This window comes from Podarcis melisellensis, assembly GCF_964234715.1.
Source record: "Podarcis melisellensis genome assembly, chromosome: 5".
Taxonomy (NCBI): Eukaryota; Metazoa; Chordata; class Lepidosauria; order Squamata; family Lacertidae; genus Podarcis; species Podarcis melisellensis.
In genome coordinates this window covers 9,721,116-9,735,543 of record NC_138537.1, presented here as the reverse complement: position 1 = coordinate 9,735,543, position 14,428 = coordinate 9,721,116, and positions in this window count along the sequence as shown.

Here is a 14,428-nt window from a genome sequence, read left to right as displayed (position 1 = left end):
GAACACCGGCTTTGCTGACGGGGCTGTTTTAAGGACTGCAGCTACATAAAGTGGGCCTTGAAACCACTGTACAAATGCCAGCACCGACAGAAACTGAAAAACACCATCTTTGTCAAGGATCTTCAGATCCCTATGACACCCCCCCTCATTGGCGGGGCCATCTCCTCCTTTCACCCTAAAGCACTTTCCCCATTTTCCACCATGTTAAATGTATACATGCGAGGGGGCGGGCAGAATTTAAAGATATACTTCACTATTTGAATTTTTGATATGAGGGTGACTCATCTCAGCTCTGTACCAACTTTTCATTTGGTTGTGTGGCGTGTTTTTTTCAAATCCCCAAGGGAGGCAGCAGGATATTAATTAGCCGCGTGCCCATTACTCAACAAATACACAGGCTTTAATTGCACCTTTGGTGTATTTTGCTCTCTGTCACAGGATCTTGCTTTTATTAACTACAGTCATTTAAGGCTCTGCGTCGCTTTCGCGGCAACGCATGAATACCGCAGGGCCCCAATGAATCATTCACCCGTACAGAGCTGTCAAGACAATTTGCCAGCCCAGGTGCAAAGCAACTCACCCGTCATGATAAAGATGAGGAGATTTTTATTTTTATTTTTATTTAAAAGATATTTGTCAACAGAAATAAGGAGAATTATTTGCTTCAGACAAGTGGATGGGTGTGAGGAGGCCAGAGAAATGGCTTCAGTAATTTTCAACTGAAGGGGGGGAAACCAGGAATTTCTTTTTCTGCTCCTCTCATTCTCCCTCTCTCTCTCTCTCTCTCTTCATTTCCTACCCTGGGATTTTTTTGCTTTAATTGCAATTTGCTCCAGGAATGTAACAGTCTTTTTCTTTCCTTGTTGTCTCTCTTTGCTTGTACAGCCTCCAACTGTTTTTGGTCGTAGGTTTGTAATACTTGCCACCCAGTACTCTGGGTTACCCACAGCAGCAAGGATTTGGCATGCTCAGCTTGTGACCTACCAAACCAAACAGAGCCCATCTGCCATGCATGGCAGCTTGTTAGAGGCTGAATGAGACCCCTGTTTTGCGCTGTCTGCTGCGATTGCAAGAAAAGGGTGTGTGTGTGTGTGTGGAGATGAATGGGGCAAGCTCTTGGCAGGCTATAATAGATAGCTGCTGGACTGGGCTCAGTGAATCACAAGTTCTTCAGAGCTGGGGGTGTTTGGGGTTGGGGAGTGTTCACCCCCGTGCACAATTGGTAATTGTTTTTGAAAATATTCACCTAGCCTCAGGGTCCCTTCCAACTCTGCAATTCTACGATTCTGCGATTCAGGAATCATGGCCCTCAATCTGCACTGACTTTGTTTGTTTTCAATAATGGTAGCATGTAGCCAAAACTGATTGGCTGTATAGGCTTGTGATATCAGAACAGTCACTAGATGACCCATGATGATTAACTAGGATCACCCACAACGTGACTTTGCCTTTAATAATAATAATAATTGTTAAGTTGTGGGTGAACATATCAGACGACACAGCGATTCTTCAAACAGCTCTTGTTTATTCACAGGCCAGAACTGAACTGAACTGAAGGGTTCAGCCAGCCTGCTTATATAGAGCTCCAGTACAACGTTACTGTAACAGCTTTCTAAAACTATCCAATCACTGAACGTCACTTTTGATCCTTCATTTGCATACAGTATCTCCCTGGCCCAGGGTGAAAACATCAGTTCATAATAATAATAATAATAATAATTTATTATTTGTACCCCGCCCATCTGGCTGGATTTCCCCAGCCACTCTGGGCGGCTTCCAACAAAGATTAAAAATACAAATGTCACACATTAAAAACTTCCCTGAATAGGGCTGCCTTCAGATGTCTTCTAACTGTCAGGTAGTTGTTTATCTCTTTGACATCTGATGGGAGGGCATTCCACAGGCGGGTGCCACTACCGATAAGGCCCTCTGCCTGGTTCCTTGTAACTTGGCTTCTCGCAGTGAGGGAACCGCCAGAAGGCCCTCAGAGCTGGACTTCAGTGTCCGGTTTGAACAATGGGGGTGGAGATGCTCCTTCAGGTATACTGGGCTGAGGCCGTTTAGGGCTTTAAAGGTCAACACCAACACTTTGAATTGTGCTCTTTGCCTTTACTCTTAACTGACTTTTTTGGCCTTCAGCGACATACGGGCATCTTGGCACATCTGATCGACTATGTGTCATTGTGAAATTGCCACATTCACTGCTACGTGATCCTGGGCTACCTCGGAGTGAGGGGTGCCTGAGGAAACAGCTCAGCAAGAAATTCATTCCAAAGTTTGCGCAAACTGATATGCTGCGGATGCTTTGATGCTCCTCCTCAGGTGAGCAATTCTACACAACCCGCACTGCCCCACTGGTCTCTACTGCTCATCACTTTGCCTCTTCCTTGCCACATCATGTTTTTGCTCCTAGTCCCCTTCCTTGGGGTCTGTGTGGGACTGACTTCACAGAATGTTTATTGGATGATTATTCCATCTCCCGCAAGGAATCCTAGCCACTGCAGTTCTGTTAGGAGAACCTAGAAATTCTACCTAAAATTTTCTGTGGAAGCAATGTGCAGATCTGTCAGGAGAAAGATGCTACTTTTGAGGGGGTTTTTTAAAGCAATATTTGCAGATGGAGAGAAAGGAAAAGTTTTGAAACTGGAGCGCTCACAGAGGATGAAGCTGCAAGACTTGGTCAGGAAGCAAAATGGTATTCCCACCCACCCCCTTGTTTAAACTGAGCTGTAGGTATTTATTTATTTATTTATTTATTTATTTATTTATTTATTTATTTATTACACTGCTTTTTACCATAAATGGCCACAAAGTGGTTTCCGTGACAATCGACTGAACAACACATCGATCAAAACAATCCGATATTTAAAACTAAATGAGAACCATAGGTAAACAAGAAACCTTCCAATTTGTAGCTCCTTGGCTCTTATTCCAAAACTGCAGTTCCCTGGATTTCCCCAATGCAGACCAAAAAAAAAGGAATTATGAAAGGGAAAGTCTGCAACAACAAAAAAGGCAGTTAATATTGGTGGAAATAATGTACTGAAATGCATCCTTCTTTGGAAGAATCCCTTGCAAAAATGTGTACATCAGGCAAAACTGCATACAGGAACATATATGTTAGGTGCAATGCAACTGAAAACACATAAAGGTTTTAAAAACTCATTCACAAACTCCTGCAGAAATGGGGAGAACCGAAGTGAAGGTGGGGGGGGGGGGAAATGAGACATTGACATTAACCAAAGTGGACACGATTTGTCCATTCCTAGCGTGGCTGGCCATAATGAGAGAAGGGGTGTATTGGTGTATACAGTGGTACCTCGGGTTAAGTACTTAATTCGTTCCGGAGGTCTGTACTTAACCTGAAACTGTTCTTAACCTGAAGCACCACTTTAGCTAATGGGGCCTCCTGCTGCTGCGCCGCCAAAGCACAATTTCTGTTCTTATCCTGAAGCAAAGTTCTTAACCTGAAGCACTATTTCTGGGTTAGCGGAGTGTGTAACCTGAAGCGTATGTAACCTGAAGCGTATGTAACCCGAGGTACCACTGTATGTGTATTTATAATCGACTCCTTTATGAAGTTCCGAAATGTCAAGCGTCCAAGGAGGACATTTTGACTGCGCTATTTATAAGTGATAGAAATGTGATGGCTGCCTGCTCAAATGATAAAGAATAATTGCTGCGGGCACCTCCCGGCACCAGCAAAGTGCACAGATGCATGCGGATATCGAATCCAGGCAGAGGGGAAAATGCCCCCTTGTTGTGCAAAAGGAATGGCTGATCATATGCTCAGGAACTCACAGAGACCCTCATTCAGCCAAGCACAGCGGCAGCCGCCACCTGCAGATTCGGCTTGTGGCACACAAGAGGACGGGTATGTCTCTTACATAGCAGCTGTCCTCAGCCAAAGCAAATTACAGCGTCTTCCTCTTCGGAAGACAACCCAGCAGTCGGCTTTTCTTACACCCTGATCCCGGGCGTAATTACTTGGAAGGAAATCTCATTCATTTCAATGTAACTTAGGTGTGATGAGGAAGCTTAGGATCTCAGCCCATAATCTCACAAGTAGGTTAATGTGCGTGCACACACACACACACACACAAACGGGCTGGCTTAAGAAATCTCCCCAAAAATGTGACAACTACTTGCTTTTCTTGCTTTTCTTATCTTTTTTCTTTCTTTCTTTCTTTTTTTTTTTTGCATAAACTATCTGTTAACTCAAGCGTGCTACACATATGACAGCACAATATACAATCCCATTAAAGTTGATAAAAAAAACCCTGAAGCACTTTAACTTTAGTGCAAATAAAATGTGCACATGAAACGCAGAGACTTTTGGACATTTTTTTTAAAAAAGCACGAACTGTCTAACAGGAATCCTGAAACAAAAACAGTTTTTATCAAATGATCACCTACACAGGCAAGAGCAATTTTACATCTCGGTGAATTTATGTCATAATTTGCAAGCCGCAACAGAAAATACAGAAATTCTGTAGGTTATATATGATTACGGTATGATTGCGGGGGGCTGATCTTTTAAAAAAAAAATCTCCAAAAAAGAAACTCCTGAAATGAAATTTAGTTCTTGGGTTACTGCAAAATGAACAGTATAATAAATAACATTATTTACCACATTAGGGCTGTGCCCAAACTTGCCCTCCGATTTATCCAAGCTTCCTACCTCTACAAAAAAGGCTTCTACTATTCTGTTTAAAGCACTATGATGCGGCTTCAAATATACATGGCTTCCCCCAGAGAAATACCCCTGTCCCCCTCAGAGAGTGACAATTCCCAGAATTCCCTGGGAAGAGAGATTGATTCTTCAACCACTCCTAGACACCTCCTGCCTGAAACCCTGCAGATCAGCTACCAACCAGTGCAGACAGTACTGACCTTGATGGACCAACAGTCTGACTTAGTATAATGCCGCTTCCAGTGCTCCATTTGCAACAGAGCATGGCTAAATTTCCGCGGATAATGCCACGAGGGAAACTAAAACCCATTAAAAATGTTGGCACTCAGCTAAACCTGTTTTAGGGAACGTGGTATTGGTTTAATCGTTCGTGGTTCATAGGCAGTGCTTTGTGTATACAGTGGTACCTCAGGTTACATACGCTTCAGGTTACAGACTCCGCTAACCCAGAAATACTGCTTCAGGTTAAGAACTTTGCTTCAGGATGAGAACAGAAAATGTGCTCCAGCGGTACGGCAGGAGCGGGAGGCCGCATTATCTAAAGTGGTGCTTCAGGTTAAGAACAGTTTCAGGTTAAGAATGGACCTCCGGAACGAATTAACTACTTAACCTGAGATACCACTGTATTACTGGCCTTAAGAGAAGGGAGGCCAGCTTTGGCATCAATCATTGGAGTGGTGGGTACCCCAAGAAAGGGGTACTAATGTGAACACATAGAAACTAATGTGTTTTCAAGATCCAGTTTTGAATAACGTCCATGGAATTCACTTCAGCTCTGTCTTAGCACCACATAAAATGTGGGCAAGCGCTTTGAATCATAGAATTGTGGAATACTTCTACCACAAAGGACTTAAAATGCTTAGGATAAACTAGATAATCACCCTTTTCTTGGGGAAAAAATATCGGGAGCCTGATGTCAGATTATTAAAGGCCATAAGCAGGGAGGCTGGTCCCTCACCTGCCTGCTTTGTTGTTGTTGTTGTTGTTGTTGTTGTTGTTGTTGTTGTTGTTGTTTAGTCATTTAGTCATGTCCGACTCTTCATGACCCCCTGGACCAGAGCACACCAGACACTCCTGTCTTCCACTGCCTCCCGCAGTTTGGTCAAACTCATGCTGGTAGCTTCGAGAACATTGCCCAACCATCTCATCCTCTGTTGTCTCCTTCTCCTTGTGCCCTCCACCTTCCCCAACATCAGGGTCTTTTCCAGGGAGTCTTCTCTTCTCATGAGGTGGCCAAAGTATTGGAGCCTCAGCTTCACGATCTGTCCTTCCAGTGAGCACTCAGGGCTGATTTCCTTGAGAATGGATAGGTTTGATCTTCTTGCAGTCCATGAGACTCTCAAGAGTCTCCTCCAGCGCCATAATTCAAAAGCATCAATTCTTCAGCGATCAGCCTTCTTTATGGTCCAGCTCTCACTTTCATACATCACTACTGGGAAAACCATGGCTTTAACTATACGGACCTTTGTTGGCAAGGTGATGTCTCTGCTTTTTAAGATGCTGTCTAAGTTTGTTACTTAGAAGACATCCAAGGCGTTGTACTGCCTATCAGCCTCCTCCTTCCTCTTCCTGCACTAGAATTCATTGGCTATGCCTATCAGCGCCTCTGACTCCACCTAGTGTCAGCCTCCTGCCTCACACCCCACAAGTCCCATTGGACACTAATCACCGCTGGTCGTATGGAGACTTTCCCACAATGACAAGTTCCCAAATATTTTGAGTTTGGCACTTGGTCAGTATCACGGCTATGCAAATACAGTTTGCATCTAATAGGGTGCTTGCCAAAAAGGACCACTTTAGTCTTCTCATACTTTACAACTCAGAATTCTTTTGATATGAGTTCCAAGTTCTATAAGCAGCTCCTTAAGTCGTTTCTGAGGAATAATGGATAGCTGAGCCAATCCCTTTCTGGCTTCAAGCAACACTTTTTCTAGCTTGTAACTAATCCCAGTTAAAATCTGTGATCTTGAAAGAGGTGCAAATTACTTCTGGTGGGGGTTGGGTGAGAAGGGGAGATTTTAAAAAATGTCACTTCAGTGAATACAATGTACATTTTTGGTGAACCAAGAAAATATTTAATAAAAGTTATATTTTAAAAAAAGGAAATAGGGGTGCCTAATAATAATAATAATAATAATAATAATAATAATAATAATACCCTGCCCATCTGACTGGGTTGCCTCAGCCAGTCTGGGCGGCTTCCAGCATATATAAAAACATAATAAAACATTTTTAAAAACTTCCCTCCATACCCTCCAACATTTCTCAGATGAACATAGAGACTGTGATGGCCTGGGATTCCGATTCAGAGGATGAACCAGAGGAATCCCAGCCTGCACTGGAGTCCCCGCCTCCAGGGCCGGCTGAACTGGGGCAAGGCCTAGATGCTGAAGAGCCTGCACCTGTGTCAGAGCTTCAGGAGCTGGCCCCAGGTGAAGCCCTTCTGGCCCCAGAGGGGCTTGACGACTCAGTGGCCACAGGTGAGCCTCCTCCAGGGCCCAGTAACCCTTCGGCCTCTCCTGATCTGCAGAGGCTTAGGGCAGAGAGGCGAAGGGAACTGGTTGCCCCCAGGAGGAGTGCTCGTCTTAAGGCCAGAGGAGGCGGGGCTCCTGGGGGCCGGGACCGCCCCCGGCCTTAGAAGAGGATAAAAGCCCAGTCAGCCTGGCCCCAGGTTGCGGGAGCAACGTCGTTGTTGGCTTCGGACCTTCCTGTGTTCCTGATCCCTGCTCGGCCTCCTGTTCCTGACTATCCGGTGTTCCTGATCCCTGCTCGGCCTCCTGTTCCTGACTATCCGGTGCTCCTGTTCCCTGCTCAGCCTCCTGTTCCAGCGTTCCTGTTCCCCGCCCGGCTCTCCACCTTGGACCTCGCCCCTCTTCGTGTGGACTCTGCTTACACCCACGGTACCTACCCCCGGGACCAGCACAGTTTGCTCCCGCCACACCCGCACTCCCCCTTCGTTGGGGTGCGTTCGGGAAGAGCCAGAGGCCATGGCTGACCAGGCGGCTGCGCTGGAGGCTTTGGCCCAGGAGAACCAGGCCTTGACCCACACCGTGCAGCAGCTCAGCGACGCGGTGACGGCTCTTCAGCAGCGCTTGGAAGCCCCACCGGCTCCTGGCAAGTACCCAGTGGCTTTGCCCGAGAAATTTGATGGGGCCCCGGCCAGCTTTCCCATGTTCCTCGCCCAAGCCAAGCTGTATATTCAGGGGCGAGCCCGGAACTTCCCTGACGACTGCACCAAGGTGCACTTTTTGATTAGTTTGTTAAAGGACCAGGCGGCCAAGTGGGCGTTGCCGCTACTCAGGCAAGACTCCCCCTTGCTGGCAGACTATACGGGGTTTTGCAATCTCCTGGAGGCCGCGTTCGGCAACCCCCTGAAAGGGAGTCAAGCCAACCGGGCGATTTGGCGGTTGGAACAGGGCAAGTCCACGGTAGCCGCATATACCACGGAGTTTCAGCTGTTGGCACAGGATTTGACCTGGAACGACTCGGCACTGCGGGACCAGTATCTCGAAGGGCTTTCGGACGAGATACTGGACCAGCTGGCCACGATGGAACGCCCCACCACGCTAGACACTCTCATTCAACGGAGTCTACAGATAGACGACCGGCTGGAGGATCGTCGCCAGGCCCGGGGCCGACGACACCTCCAGTTCTCGGCACCAGTTTCTTCCGGCAGCCCCTCGGTCACAACTAAGTTATCGGAGGAGCCTATGCGGCTCGGGGCAGTGCGGCCACGCCTTTCCCCCGTAGAGAAGGAGCGGCGTCGGGAGGGGAATCTATGTCTCTACTGTGGCGGAAGTGGACACTACGCTCGGTCCTGCCCTGAGAAACGCCGGCCGCAGGGAAACCGCCAACCCCCAGTAGCTGATGGCCCTAGCTACCGGGGGTCCCAAACAGCGCAGAATGGGCCCACACCAATAGACTTGCAACATCTTATGGTTCCGGTACATTTATACCCTCCAGGTGGGCCCTGGATTCTTACCCATGCTTTGGTGGATTCAGGAGCAACCCGTTCTTATATGGACGCTGCTTTTGCTGCCCATCATCAGGTGCCACTTCAGAACAAGCCAGAACCGGTCCAGGTGGAAGCAATTGACGGACGGCTTCTACGTTCGGGAGCCGTTACTCAGGAGACCCAGCCCCTGGTCCTGTGTCTCCAGCAGCACCGGGAGTTGCGAACTTTGGACATTGCCTCTATGCCCCGGTTCCCCCTCGTGCTCGGGATGGACTGGTTGGAAGCTCACAACGTTCAGATTGACTGGGTCAAACGGACTGTGCACTTCCCAGACCCATGTTCCCATGCTCAATCCGAGACGCTGGCGGCCGCGCCCACGGAGCAGGCAGCACCCACGCTCCCAGCCGTGTACCAGGACTACCAGGACGTGTTTGAGGAACGGGGGGCGGACCAGCTGCCGCCGCATCGGCCTTTTGACTGCGGCATAGACCTCCAACCCGGAGCGCCTTTACCAGTGAGTCGCTTATATTCTCTAACAGAGCCAGAGCGCGAGGCTTTGCAGGACTTCTTGCGCAAGAACCTGGAGCGTGGGTTCATTAGGCCTTCCACCTCGCCTACCGCGGCACCAGTGCTCTTTGTTAAGAAGAAATGTGGGGAACTCCGCCCTTGCCATGATTACCGAGCCCTGAACAAAATTACCATCCCAGACCGGTACCCCTTGCCCCTTATTTCGGAGTTGCTGGAGCGGGTGCAAGGGGCACAGGTGTTCACCAAGCTGGACCTCCGGGGGGCCTACAACTTGATTCGGATCCGAGCCGGGGATGAGTGGAAGACAGCGTTTGGGACCCGGTACGGGCAGTTCGAATACTTGGTTATGCCCTTCGGTTTGTGCAACGCGCCTGCTGTATTCCAACGCTACATCAACCACGTGTTCCAGGATTTGTTAGACAAGTACGTGGTGGTGTACTTGGACGACATACTGGTTTACTCCCGTGACCCGGCTCGCCATGAGGGACATGTCCGGACCGTGCTGCAGCGCTTGCGTGAGCACCGTTTGTACGCAAAGCTCAGCAAGTGCGAGTTCCATCAGCGGACTGTGGACTTCCTTGGTCACCGGCTCTCTCCAGATGGGGTGCAGATGGACCCTGGGAAGGTGGCAGCGGTTCGAGAATGGGCGGCACCCCGGAACCACAAGGACCTACAGCGTTTCCTGGGGTTCGCCAACTACTACCGGACCTTCATCGCAGATTATGCTCATCGCACCACCCCGTTGACCCGGCTACTGCGCCCAAAGACGCCGTTTTCCTGGGACAAGGAGGCAGAGGAGGCGTTTCAGGGGTTGAAGGCCTGTTTCCAGAGGGCGCCGATCTTACAACATCCTGACCCCTCTCGACCCTTTGTGGTGGAGACTGACGCCTCCAGTACGGCTCTCGGTGCCATCTTGTCTCAACAGAATGGACCTGAAGCGCCACTCTTACCCTGTGCCTTCTATTCCCGCCAGCTCCTACCAACGGAGCGTAACTATACTGTGTGGGAGCGGGAACTACTGGCCATCAAGGTGGCCTTTGAGGTCTGGCGCCACCATCTTGAGGGGGCACGACATCCGGTGGAGGTGAGAACCGACCACCGGAACCTGGAGTACCTTCAGACCACCCGCAAGCTGAACCAAAGACAGATCCGGTGGGCGTTGTTCTTTTCCCGGTTTCAGTTCCGGATACACTACATTCCTAGCTCTCAGAACCAGAAGGCGGATGCCCTGTCCCGGAAACCTGAAGACAACGCAGACACGGTACAGCAAGCAGAACCCACCACGATCCTACCTCCAGCTGCATTCCTGGCCACCCAGGAGGCGGAGCCACTGCAGGCTCGGGTGCGGGAACAGCAGCAGATCGACGCTTGGGCCCAGGAACGACTCCGGGAGCTGGCTGAAGGGTCCAGCCCACAGTATCCGGGGCTGGTCCTGCATCAGGGCCTTCTGCTGCACCACGGCCGTCTGTACATCCCGCCAGGGCCACTGCGGCTGGAGGTTCTCCGGATGGCCCATGATGCCCCAGCAGCGGGGCACTTTGGACGGTATCGGACCACCCATCTGGTCAGTCGTGAGTTTTGGTGGCCCCGCCTGAAGGCTGACGTGGCTCGCTATGTTGCTGGTTGTGAAGTCTGCCGGCATGCCAAGGGCCCTACCGGGCGACCCCCCGGCCTACTTCAGCCATTGCCAGTTCCACCGCGCCCTTGGCACACGGTTTCGTTGGACTTTGTAGTGGACTTACCCCCGTCTCGTGGCTGTACCTGCCTTCTAGTTTTCTCCGACCATTTCACCAAGATGGTGCACTGCACCCCCTGCCCATCTGTACCCACAGCCAAGGAAACCGCTCAGCTGTACCTTCAGCATGTCTTCCGCCTGCATGGCCTACCTGAGCGCGTGGTGTCCGACCGGGGCGTTCAGTTCACATCCCGGTTCTGGCGAGCATTGCACCAGACCCTCGGGACAGAGGTCTGCCTCTCGTCAGCCTACCACCCACAGACCGATGGCCAGACGGAACGGGCGAACGCGGTGCTGGAGCAGTACCTCCGGTGTTACTGCAGCTACCAGCAGGATGACTGGGTCGACCACCTGGCATTGGCGGAGTTCGCCTACAACAACGCGGTGAATGCGTCCACCCAGCAGACCCCGTTCCAGGCCAGTTACGGTTACCATCCACGGCTGTTTCCAGATGTGCTGCCGGCATCCGCGGTCCCGGCGGTGACGGAGTGGCTTCAAGAGCTCCAGTCCCAGCAACAGCTTTTGGTGGAGCAACTGCACCAGGCCAAGGAAGCGTACAAAGCCCAGGCTGACCGCCACTGCCAGGTGGGGCCGGAGCTTCGCGTCGGAGACCTGGTTTGACTCTCCACTCGCCACCTCCACCCCTCTCGACCTTCGCGGAAGTTGGACGCCCGCTTCACCGGCCCGTTCCCTATCGTGGACCAAGTCTCTCCTGTGGCATTCCGCCTCCGGTTACCCGCAACCCTGAAGGTTCACCTGGTCTTCCACAGGTCCCTTCTGAGTCCGGTAGTTCCACCCGAACTGTCCCCGACCGCAGCCGGTGTTGGTTCAGGGAGAGCCTGAGTACGAGGTGGAACGCATCCTGGACTCCCGATACCGCAGGGGAAAGCTGCAGTATCTCATTGACTGGAAGGGGTACGGACCGGAGGACCGTTCCTGGGAACCAGCGGCCAATGTCCACGCACCTGCCTGCCTCCGAGAGTTCCATGCGACGTACCCCGGCAAGCCGGGTCCGGACCCTCGGTTGAGGGGGGGGGCTGGGAGGGGGGATGGTGTGATGGCCTGGGATTCCGATTCAGAGGATGAACCAGAGGAATCCCAGCCTGCACTGGAGTCCCCGCCTCCAGGGCCGGCTGAACTGGGGCAAGGCCTAGATGCTGAAGAGCCTGCACCTGTGTCAGAGCTTCAGGAGCTGGCCCCAGGTGAAGCCCTTCTGGCCCCAGAGGGGCTTGACGACTCAGTGGCCACAGGTGAGCCTCCTCCAGGGCCCAGTAACCCTTCGGCCTCTCCTGATCTGCAGAGGCTTAGGGCAGAGAGGCGAAGGGAACTGGTTGCCCCCAGGAGGAGTGCTCGTCTTAAGGCCAGAGGAGGCGGGGCTCCTGGGGGCCGGGACCGCCCCCGGCCTTAGAAGAGGATAAAAGCCCAGTCAGCCTGGCCCCAGGTTGCGGGAGCAACGTCGTTGTTGGCTTCGGACCTTCCTGTGTTCCTGATCCCTGCTCGGCCTCCTGTTCCTGACTATCCGGTGTTCCTGATCCCTGCTCGGCCTCCTGTTCCTGACTATCCGGTGCTCCTGTTCCCTGCTCAGCCTCCTGTTCCAGCGTTCCTGTTCCCCGCCCGGCTCTCCACCTTGGACCTCGCCCCTCTTCGTGTGGACTCTGCTTACACCCACGGTACCTACCCCCGGGACCAGCACAGAGACGTCCTAAGAAAAAGCAGGACATTTCAAGATCAAATCAGAAACCAGGCTGGCTTCTGTAAATCTGGGACTGTCCCTGGAAAATAGGGACACTTGGAGGGACTGATATTGACTCTGGCCTAGCTCCTCAATTTCAGCAACTTCCAACTCATGATAGACCCAGCAGTTCTTCAACTGGACATTATCAACTGAATGCCTGCCTGCTGACATTGGTGCCCAAGACTGCCCACCGGACACCATACTTGGTCTCTTCCACCAGCTCATTTCTGGGCTGTTTTCCTCAACAGATAATTTGTGCGTTCACTGCAGCTCCTTCGAAAATGGCTCCAGCTATTTTGCAGGCTCGGGATCACCTCCAGAGGAAAGCCTACTTGAAACTAGAGCCACTAACCTCTATTTCCAGGAGCAAAGATATTATGTTGGGGAGTGCAGGAGCTGGGCTCAGTCAACTCCCTCCCTCCTTCCCTGCAGTTTCCATATCTGTTATCCAACTGGCTGAGTTACTGTGATTGAGAATGAGAAGGCACAGTCTACCTGACGACACAGACTGAAGTCTGCAATGTGTGTTCATAGAATCATAGAATTGTTGAGTTGGAATGGACCCCATGGACCATCTAGTTCCTGCAATGCAGGAATGTGCAGACGTCCCATACGGGGATCAAACTTGCAACCTTGGGATTATCCATTTTCTTTTTTTTTATTTATAAGATATTTATTAAAGTTTTAGAAGTACAAAAAGAAAAATCAAGAAAACATCCTTTTAAACAAGAAAAAATAAAATACAAAAAGGAAAAAAAGAAAAACCAGTATGTCCCATTAAACTTTAATTAGTTTAATGTAAATGCCCAGTGCACTTCCTTCTTTAAAAGTCTCACCACGGCAGAGGATTTCGCGCAGCAGCTAAGAAGGGCAGGAGAGGCAGCATCTTCCCAAAAAGGAGTCCTGGAGCATGCGGTTTGTAAATCAAAAATAAGGTTTATTTACAAAACACCAAAAAACAATCCTGGCGACGAACCACACATCTCAGCAAAACACACACCCAAAAGGGAGAAGGGGAAGAACAAACAAACAGGGGGACTATTTATACAGACTCATGTTCCTGGAAGCCTAATGACCTCCAGCTGCTCAGTGATTAGAGCGTTTCTGCTACTCTTTTAACCCTTTGATAGCAACACCCCCTCTCGCTCGTAACACTGAGCTGTACCAACCTTAATACAAATTTAAACCTGAACAGAAACATTTATGAGATTGCGGACTCAAAGCTTTTGTAAAACCGTCTGCGAGATTTTCTTGGCTTGGACAATACTTTAGTTCAATTAAACCTTGTTTTACACTTTGGCATACATTTTGATAACGGATATCCAAGTGTTTTGTGTGCGCCTTGAATTGACCTGATTTAGCTAGTTTAATACAAGGTTGATTGTCTTCCCACACTCTGATAGGTAGGGAACATTCTCCAAACAATTCTTGTACCAGTTGCTTATAAAATTCCAGTTCTCTACATATATCTGATAACGCATTGAACTCAGATTCAGTTGAACTTAAAGCTATAAGTGATTGTTTTCTTGATCTCCAACCAATTAGTGCATTTCCAAATTTTATTGCCATTCCTGACACTGATTTTCTATCTGGTCCAGCATCTGCCCAACTGCTGTCGGCCCAACATTCAAGTTGTGTGCTGCCCTCTGCTGATAGTTTTAAGCGAAAGCTTTTGGTAGTTTGGAGATACCTTAAAACTCTTTTTACTCCTTGCCAAGCATGCATTGATGGTTTTTCAGCTTGTCTACACAGCATGTTGACAGCATATGTTATATCGGGCCG